The sequence below is a fragment of the Cebus imitator genome, unplaced genomic scaffold, assembly GCF_001604975.1.
Source record: "Cebus imitator isolate Cc_AM_T3 unplaced genomic scaffold, Cebus_imitator-1.0 Scaffold94, whole genome shotgun sequence".
Lineage (NCBI taxonomy): Eukaryota > Metazoa > Chordata > Mammalia > Primates > Cebidae > Cebus > Cebus imitator.
In genome coordinates this window covers 2,985,641-2,996,433 of record NW_016107409.1, presented here as the reverse complement: position 1 = coordinate 2,996,433, position 10,793 = coordinate 2,985,641, and positions in this window count along the sequence as shown.

The window sequence follows — 10,793 nt, the reverse complement described above, 5'->3', positions numbered from 1 at the left end:
AAAAAAAAAAAAAAAAAAAAAAAAAAAAAAAAAAAAAAGCAAATAATTCAATTATAAAACAGGCAAAAACATGAACAGATAGTTTCCCCAGGAGGACATATACACATAAATAGCAAATAAGCAAATGAAAAGATGTTCAACATCTTTAGCCATTAGGGAGAAATAAAAATTAAGCAACAATGTGGTATTACTACACACCTGTCACATTAGCTAAAATAAAAAATAGTGGAGTAAAAATGCTGACAAGGGCATGGATCATTCATACATTGCTGGTGGGAATGTCAAATGGGAAACAGTTTGGCTGTTTCTTTAAAAAACTAAACGTGCAACTACCATACAACCCAGGAAATACATTCCTGGTTTTATTCTAGTGAAAGGAAGACTTGTGTTTACACCAAAACCTGTACACTAACGTTTTTAGCAGCATTATTCATAATAGCCAAAAATTAGAAACAATTCTGATGTCCTTTAATGAATGAATAGCTAAACAAATTGTGATAAATTCATACCATACAATACTAAGAAATAAAAAGGAACAAATGATTGATACATTCAGAATTATACTGAGTTTAAAAAGCCAATCCCAACCGGGCATGGTGGCTTATGCCTGTAATCCCAGCACTTTGGGACACCGAGTCGGGCAGATCATTTTAGGTGAGGAAGGAGTTCAAGACCAGCCTGGCCAACATGGTGAAAACCCATCTTCACAAAAATACAAAAATTAGCCAGGCATGGTGGCACATACCTGTAGTCCCAGCTACTAGGGAGGTTGAGGTAGGAGAATTCCTTGAACCTGGGAGACAAAGTTTGCAGTGAGCCAAGATCATGCCACTGCATTCCAGCCTGGGCGACAGTGAAACTCTGTCAAAAAAAAAAAAAAAAAAGCCAATCCCAAACGGTTACATGTTATATAATTCCATTTATATAACATTCTGGAAATGACAAAACGGAGAACAAATTAGTAGGTCCCAGAGTGAGGGAGTGCTGTGGGAGAGGAGTGAGTATAGACATAGAACCCTCAACATGAAGGATGCTTATTAGTGATGGAAATGTTTTGTGTCTAGACTGTATCAGTATCCTAGTTATGATGTTACTGTTGTTGGAAACTAAGTAAAGCGTTCATGGGATCACTTTGTATTATTTCCTACAACTGCATGTGAACCTATAGTTATCTAAAAAGTTGAATGTAAACATTAAACAAGGTTGTATTATATTACAACTCATTAATAAAATAAAAATTCATGGGCCCGTAATTTAAAACTTAAATTTATTAAAATGGGGAGGGGGGAAGCTCTTCCTTGCAGCAGCATGCCAACAAATACAAGTAGAAGGAATGATGGAATTTATCGATTGTCATAGAAATAATTAATTAGGACAAGAAGTATCACTGGATGCTGAAATTTATAGGTGATTTAATTAGGAGTGAAATGTTTTCCTGGTCTCAAGATGTCTCCCTACAATGATTCACTGAATGCAAAGGAGGAAAAAATAACTGCAGTGGGGAGATGAAGTGGAAGGCATCTTGATTAAGTGATCAATGTTAGCATTACTAATATCAGGACAAGAAGTAATCAGGTGCCACTTGTTAGGATACAATGGGAAAGCATGGCATCATTTCTGTGCTATCCTTGCCAAAGATTTACATCCTGAGTCTAGTCATAAGGAAACATCACATAGACCCAGATCAGGGGTATTCTGCAAAATGATCATCCTCTTAAGAAAAAACTGAAGAACTGTTTTGATTGAAGGAGACTGGAGAGGCATACAACGAACTTTTCATTGTCTATTACTTTAAAATTCACTGACTTGTCATGAATATTGAATGAATCCTTACCCATGTGTGATTTTGTACCAGCCTGTATTAATAATTTGAGAAAAGTATTGTTTCTCTGAGTTATGTTAGCTCTGCTCAATGTGGACACATTTCATTTAATGACTTTTTTTTTTTTTTTTTTTTTTTTTTTTTTTTTTTTTTTTTTTTTTTTTTTTTTTTTTTTTTTGAGATAGAGTCTTGCTCTGTCACCCAGGCTGGAGTGCAGTGGCACAATCTCAGCTCACTGCAACCTCCACCTCCCAGGTTCAAGAGATTCCATTGCTTCAGCCTCCTGAGTATGTGGGACAGGTGTGTGCCACCACGCCCAGCTAATTTTTGGTATTTTTACTAAAGACAGGGTTTCACCTTGTTGGCCAGGCTGGTCTTATACTCCTGACCTCAGGTGATCTGCCCACCTTGGTTTCCCACAGTGCTGGGATTACAGGCGTGAGCCACTGCGCCTAGCCTTTAATGACATTTGTTAATGTCACCACTCAACTAATGAAAAATTCCTTTAAATATTAGGAAGGTACCAAGCTCAGGGTGGCAGATAACAAGTTGTCACAAATTCTAATTTTCACTTGAAAGCTGGAATTGTACCATTTTGGCAACAAATAGTGTAAATTACTTACCTTGAGATTACAGGCTCGCTTTGTTCATTTTTGAGACTATGTCTACCAAATACCCAAGTCTGAAAAATCAATTTGTCCTTCTTTGAAGTAAAAATGGTTTTTGATAAAAGCAGCTAGTTCAGCTCACAGCTTAATCACACAATTGCTTTTCTTTAAGACAATCGTCATTCTTCTGTTGCAGCAAAAAGTGCTTCATGAATACTTCTCATTTCATCATACAGAATGTTAAAAGGACATGTACTTGTAGGTTGTTTTAATGAAATTAATTTTTACTGTTTCATCAAGAAATTGCACATACATTGCAGAGAAGAATTCGATAGTAATTGCCATAATTTAGTGTTACAGCTTTAATTTTTGGTAAGTCCTAGAAATTTTATTGACCATTGCTTTTTCTTTTTCTTTTTGAGACAGTCTGACTCTTGCCCAGGCTGGAGTACAGTGGCACAATCTCGGTTCACTGCAACTTCTGTCCCCTCAGCTCAGTGATTCTTGTGCCTCACCCTCCTGAGTAGCTAGGACTACAGGTGTGCACCACCACACATGGCTAATTTTTTTTGTATTTTTAGTAGAGACAGAGTTTCACCATGTTGGCCAGGCTCGTCTCAAACTGCTAGCCTCAAGTGATCCTCCTGCCTTGGCCTCCCAAAGTGCTAGGATTACAGGCATGAGCCACTGCACCAGAAGTGACCATTGCTTTTGATCATCAATGAAAATATCAACACTGGGTAAAGGTAAAACAAAACAAAATTACAAAAAATAGTTTTGGTCTTGCTGACCACACTTTGAGAACCACTAAACACAACAGAAACAAAGAAATTCGTCAAGCCATAAGTAGCTATTGATAACAACTAAAAATAAAGGATTCGTTTTTATGTAGCAACTTACAACATAATTTCTCATGCATTATCTTACTTGACGTTCATAACACTCTTGAGATTATTATGTAGGTAAAGCTGGCATTATTTTTCGCACATCTAAGAAACATCCTTTGAACTAACTGAAATAACTTGTTCATCCTTTTAGCTGTTAAGTGACAGAGCTGGCCTTCTAAACCAGACTTGGTGACTCTAGCTGCAGAATTTTCCCTACAATACCACATTTCCTCTCTGTCCTGCAATGGAATACAGAAAGATCTGCTTCTTTTTTTTTTTCTCTCCTTAATATATCTGTAGCCTGTCATCTGTTGATCCTTCTACTGGGTCCTTCCTACAACAGGGGGATGTTATGAGAGCCACAATTCAAGATGAGATTTGGGTGGGGAAACAGAGCCAAACTGTATCAGGATTCAATGCAAGGGACAACTCATCTTGGAACCCTTTCCCAACTGCCTCTGCCTACCTCTCATTGTGCTCCACTCACCATGGCTGAGGCAGAAGTTGCTGTGCTGTGTATGCCTTTTCATAGCACATATCATATTATATGGAAATCACTGGCGTATTTGATCTCTTTTCCGCTCTAGGCTTGAGATCCTTGGAGGCAAGTCTATGTGCTTGATCTCTGGTACTGATTCAGTGTCAAGAAGTTCCGTGCTGAATGAATGAAGAAATTTAACCAAAAAATAACTGTTGAGTGAATGCCAGCTCTGTTCCAGCTGTGAATTTAGGCAGCTGAAGGTCCAAGGGCAAGCAAAACATCCACACAGCATCACTGCTCACATGGCTTACACTCTACTTGGAGTGCAGACACAAGTTAAATACCCACACTAATGAAGAAATAACTAAAACTAAGATGTGTGCTTTGCGGATGAGGAGTACAGCTCAATGAGAGCAGTTTAAAAAGGACCAGGATATTGACTATTTTTATTTCTTTCATTTTGTTTTCATTTGTGTATTTGTTTTGATGCGAAATGAAAGAGATCCAAGTATGATTTAGAATTAATGGGAATAATTCAAGTGCATGCGAGAGGTTAAATAATAACAAATCATAAGAGGAGATAAAATGATTAAATAACAGAGTTTGCTTCTTGAGAATAGAAAGAATTCTACAACTCTTGCAGAGAGACTAGCCTGGATGAGAGAAGAAACACCTCTTCTGAAGCCACAAGAGGAAAAACTGAGGAAGTAGATGCAGAAGTAGATAGATGGTAGGCTTTGTAAAAGTAAATTGAACAAGGGCCTGTCAAAAGCTTGGATTTTGTCTGAGAGAAAGAAGTCGAAATTATCTACTGGAAATTAGGTGAAAGATGAGGTAAATGGGTGAGAAAATTCAGTTTAAACCTTCATTAATGGAAATAAGGTAGATATACAGCACAAAGTACATTGAAAGTCTATCCCCTCAAGAAAAGCTTTGCAAATTGCCCTTGGAAGGAAAGGTAGGAGCATGGCTTGGGGAAAGTGGGGTGGTGAAGCTACCTCTGAATACATTTTCCAAACATTGCACTTCTTCAACAATGTTCAAGATATCAAAATTATAATGAAAAGGTGTTAGAGAAGACAGGATGAAAGCTAGGCAGTGAGAGCCAAGACACGCAGACAAGTAGTAAAAGGAGCTGACGTTTGAGCATCCTTGTTGCTCCTCTGTCAGTCACTATTAGCACAGGCCTCAGATTACACTCTACACTCTACCCCCTCCCAGCTTCCATCTTCCCAGAGTCAGAACCTGGCTGGGACTGTGAAGAGGGGAGGGCACAGTTACAGATCTAAATGCTTAAATTTGCTATGTCGGATGTAGAAGGTCCAGGTGATAAGAGTGTCATGGGAGTATATGGCAGAGTTAGAGAGAAGGCTAGTGGAGATGAGGAAATTAGAGTTTTTGAGGGCCCTCCATGGAGGGTGAGGGCACACTGGAAAGAGAAGGCTGTGAGCCACACATCTAAGTCTTTGTTGAATGATGGAGTGTAACCTGGAGGCAAGAATGTGACAGGGACTAGGGAGGACGAGTCAAAAGGTATGCTCTGGTATGAGATAATTTGTCTCAGGAGAGCGAGCGAGTAATGATCTAGAAGCAGCAGTGGAAAGCAAGACAGACACAAAACCTCATGCAGGTCCTAAGGTAAGTGCAGCAGAAGAGTAAACAGCCAGCACTAAACCTAGAGAAAGAGGCATGTTAGAATAATCATTTCCTATGCTGTGCCCCAATGGACTGTGTCAGCTCAAAAGGTATGCCTTTCAAATTGGTCAAACCCACACTCTGGGCTAGCTTGGCCTTGTCTGGGAAAGTGCTGACCTCAGGAAAAACCAGATTTCAGTTAAGGAGATGAAGGGATGGAGGGGAAAGGCTGATTCTGGTATGGTAAAATAAATGAATATTCATTCATTTATGAGAAAACAGATTGTATGCCTCTAACATTGTGTTTTATCACTTGATTAAAAGCTGTGTGAAGGCAAGGACTAGGTGTCTCATTCACCATTGTATGCCCAGGACCTAGCAATATTCCTGGCAGATTGCAGGTCCTCAAATATACTTGTTAAAAATGAGAATGAATTAACTGTTGCTCCAGTTGCAATATGGAAGGGAAATGGGTAGGAAAATTCAGTTTAAACCTCCATCAATGGAAATAAGGTGGATATACAGCACAAAGTAAATTGAAAGTTGATATGTTTTGGCTGTGTCCCCACCCAAATCTCATCTTGAATTATAATCCCCGTAATCCCAATCCCCATTTGTCAAGGGAGAGACCAGGTGGAAGTAACTGAATCACTAGGGTGGTTCCCCCATGCTGTTCTCATGATAATGAATGAGTTCTCACAAGATCTGACCGTTTTATGAGGGGCTCTTTCCCCTTCACTCAACATTTCTCCTTCCTGCTGCCTTGTGAAGAAGGTGCCTTGCTTCTCCTTTGCCTTCCACTATGATTGTAAATTTCCTGAGGCCACCCCAACCATGCTGAACTGTGAGTCAATTAAACCTCTTTTCCTTATAAATTACCCAGTTTGGGGTAGTTCTTCATAAGTGTGAGAACAAGCTAATACGAAAGTCTATACCCTCAAGAGAAGCTTTGCAAAGTGCCTTTGTCCCCTGACTTCCAAAGTCATTGTTTCAGAAATGCAGTGTACCCTGGAAAGCCTCCTCCTCAGGTGAGCAAAGGGTGGGCAGTAGTGGAAATAGGGAAGAGAAAGAGAGGAAGGGAAAAATAGGAGAGAAAGAGAGGAAAGGAAAAATAGGAGAGAGAGAGAGAGAGACCTGTTTTAAAAGGGTATAAATAGGAATCACCTGAATTCAAAGGGGGAAATTCAGGTCTCAGTGAATTTTATTCTGTTTCATATGAAGGAAGGAGCAATGGCTAGGTAAGACACTTGCTAATTCTTAGAAAGACTGGAAAGAAATACAGCATGATGTTAAAAGTACCACTGTTATCTCTGGCTAGGAGACATTTTTTCTTCTTTGTATAATTCTTTATATCTGTATTCTCTATATCAAATCAATATAATTTTAATTTTTAGAAAAACTGTAGAAAAATATTTATGCCCCTTTAAAATTCCTCACAAGCACAGAATAGCTATTGTTAGGGTAAAATTGGTTGTAAACTAAAGGAATTATAAAGTTCCAAAATAAATTATCTCTAATAATTTCAGCAGTAGTGCAGTAATTATGAAGAATCAATACATAGTAAGTTTAATAAAAATGAAAGTTGTTAGGAAAGCAGACAACATGCAAAACACCAGCTGTGTGACTTAATGTGGATACTTATCACGAAACACCATCTACAGTACGTAAGAGAGAAAATTCAGAGCTGCAGGAAAATTTGCTACCTATAATGGTAGGAAGACACACATTTTAGGAAATCAGCATGACAAGCTACTAAAGTGGAAATAAGTAAATAACTACTATTTTCAAATAGTTTCAGAATGATGCTAGTTATTACAAGAGAATTTTTTAATTTAACAGAATTTTTCCTTACTTAAAGTATCAACAAGGACATGTCCTCTTTTTCATCACAACTAAAAACTAAAAGTGTATAAAAGTCTTCTTGTGCTAGATTGTGCTATAGTAACAAACAGCTCCCCCAAATCTCAGTGGCTTACAATAGTGTATTTCTCACTCATGTTACATGTTAGCGGCTGCAGGTGGGCTATGGCTTCATTCCATATTTCTTCTCATTCTAGGACTTAGGCTGAACAAACAGTCTCTATTGAGACAGCATTCTCAAGTCCGAGGAAAATATTCAGTTACTGGAAAACAGCAAAACTCAAAGTTTCTACTAAGAATTGGATATTGCAACCTCATTTTATTGATCAAAGAAAGTCATGTGGCTAAGCCTGATGCTACAGCAGGGATGCAACCTTAAGTCACACGGCCTCAGGCAGGGATGTGCAATTCTTTTATAGGAAAAGGGACAATGAATATTAGGGCATAATAATATAATCCATCACAATATGCATTCACTTACGGAGCATTTACTATAGTGGTAAACACTAGAAAAGCGCAGTGAAGATAAAAACATTGTTTATATTCTTAGGAACTTAGTGGATAGCTACCATAGAATGTTTGCATGGGTATATACCACACTATATCCTGTATACTTATGGCATCCCATTTAAGCCTTTCAGTGGCTCTATAATGTATTGCAGGTATTCATCATTCTTATTTTCTTTAAGGGAAAACTGAATTTTTCCACTTAGCCCGAAGTCTCTGTGATAGACTGGAAAAATGATCAAAATTCTTCCTCTTCTGGCTACCAGACACTTCCATGTCTTAAAATATACTTATTAAAAGTGAGACTGAATTAACTGTTGTTCCATTTGTAGTATGGAAGGTAAATGGGTGGGAAAATTCAGTTTAAACCTCCAACAATGGAAATCAGTTGAGCACAAAGTAAATTGAAAATACAGCACAAAGTAAATTGGAAACACAGCACAAAGTAAATTGAAAGTCTATCCCCTCAAGAGAAGCTTTGCAAATTGCCCTTGTCCCCTGACTTCTAAAGTTATTGTTTCAGAAATCCAATGTACTCTGGAAGCGTCCTCCCCAGATGAGCTTTGAAATACTATAGCATATCTGATCTTCTCAGCAAGAAGTGCAGACTTTCTTAACTCTTATATCTGAGCTGGTCATGTGAGTTTGACTAATGGGCTATTAACAAATACAGCAAGCAGAGGCTTAAAATATATTTGTACACAGGGGCTTGCCCTTTCCCTGCTCTTGGAAATATGCTGCCCTGACTACCCTTCTAAATGAGTGACACGTGGCTCAGTTGCCCCTACTGTACTAGCTTATAGCCTATACACCATCATCAGGCAAGTGAATGAGGCCACCTTAGATCATCTAGGCATGTGCCAGTGCACTACCTGGCAACAGATACATGAGAACCCAGCAGAGACATGCTGAGATGGCCATCCACCTGGGCCTCAGAATAAAACACTAAATAAATAGTTGTTGTTTTGAATCACCAAGTTTTGAAGTGGTTTGTTATGCAGAAAAACCTAACTAATACACAGGAAGAAAGGACAGAACAGAAATATATATACAAGCCTGTTTCCAAAATCTTGTTCTTTCTACTAAGCTGTACTTCCTCTCTAGGATGGAAGAAGGACCTTGAAAAGTCAGGCACTCCATTCATTCATGCAACATGCATTTAACATATATTTACTGGGTAACCAGCCTAGCACATGTCAGACATTTTATTATGGTTAGGTGCACTGTGTTCAACAAGAAGGAAATACCTCTGTCATCAAACAGCTTACAGTGTAATGGCTAGGGGAAAGGAGCAACAAGTAATACATATATAAACAGAGAATGTATTGTTTTACCGTTGATCCCAGGAGGTCAAGGCTGCAGTGAGCCATGACTGCGCCACTGCACTCTAGCCTGGGCAACAGAGAAAGACCTAATCTCAAAAATAAAAAACAAAACAAAAAAAAGAATTCATTATTTTACATTGTTGTGAGAGATACAAAGAATCCCAATATAATTATGTATTAGAAAACTGTGGGATGAAAGAAAAAGAAGGAGTTAGAAAAGGAGCTCTAGCGTAAGTAGAGTTGTAAGGGGAGCAAGCAAGCCCTCTCTAAAGAAAGGGTGCTGCCTCTCTAAAAGAAATGGTGCCAGTCATGGGCTCCAGAAAACAGATATTGAGATGGAGTTAGGAGTGCAAAGGGTTTAATAAAGAGTAATACTTGTTTTTTAAAAAGGTGAGGAAGAAATATTGGGACAGAAGAAGCATCAAACCATAATCTGACGAGAAGCCAGAAAGACAGGAACCCGACGTGGAGCTCTGGAGCAAAGATTGACTGTTAGAGGAATTCTATATTGGGTGGAAATGCCTTGTACCACTGATTCTGACAATGATCGCAGTCACTGACTGGGGACACCATGAGAAGAGTGTGACCTCACTTCAAATAGAGGGGGACTCTCAAAGAGCTAATCACTGGACAGTGTTGCCTAACCATACTCTTTACAACTGGGCAGTGAATCCTTTTTTCTTTTATTATTATTATTATTATTGAGACGATCTCACTCTATCACACAGGCTGAAGTACAATGGCACAATCATAGCTAACTGCAGCTTAGACCTCCTGAGTAGCTTGAACTATTTCATGGGTGTATGACCTGTGCTTACTACTGGCACGTAGTTCAAGCTACTCATGTAGCTAAGTTTGTATGTTTTGTAGAGATAGGGATTTGCCATATTGCCCAGGCTGGTCTCGAACTCCTGGGCTCAAGTGATCTGCCCACCTCAGTCTCCCAAAGGGCTGGGATTACAGGCATGAGCCACCAGGCCTGGCCAAAATTTACCCCTTTAAAGGGTACATTTCTGTAATAGTAAGTACATTCGCATTGTTAAGTAACCATTACCACCATCTATCTCAGAACTTTTTTTTTATCTTCACCAACTTAAATTATGTACCAATTAAATACTTAATTCCCAGTACTCTTTCCTTTTTGCCCCTTACAGCCAACATTCTACCTTCTGTCTCTATGAATTTGACTACTCTAGGTACCTCATCATAAGTGTGAAATCATACAATATTTGTCCTTTTGTGACTGGCTTTCACTTAGCATAATGTCTTCAAGGATCATCTATGTTGTAGCATATACCAAATTTTAATTCATTTTTAAGACAAATAATATTTCATTGCATTTATATTTCACATTTTGTCTATTCAACCGTCAATGAACATTTGGGTTGCTTTCTTGTTTTAGCTATTCTGAATAAAGCTGCTTTGAACATGGTATGTAAATATCTGTTTAAGTCCCTGCCTTCAATTATTTTGTATATGTACCTAAAAGTGTAATTGCTGGATTATATGGTAATTCTATGTTTAATTTTTTTGAGGAACCACCATATTGTTTTCCACAGTGGAAAATTTCCACCATTTAATAGTCCCAACAGCACACAAGGGCTCCAAATTCTCCACATTCTCACCAATACTTGTTATTTTTGGTTGTTGTTTTTTTTTTTTTTTTTT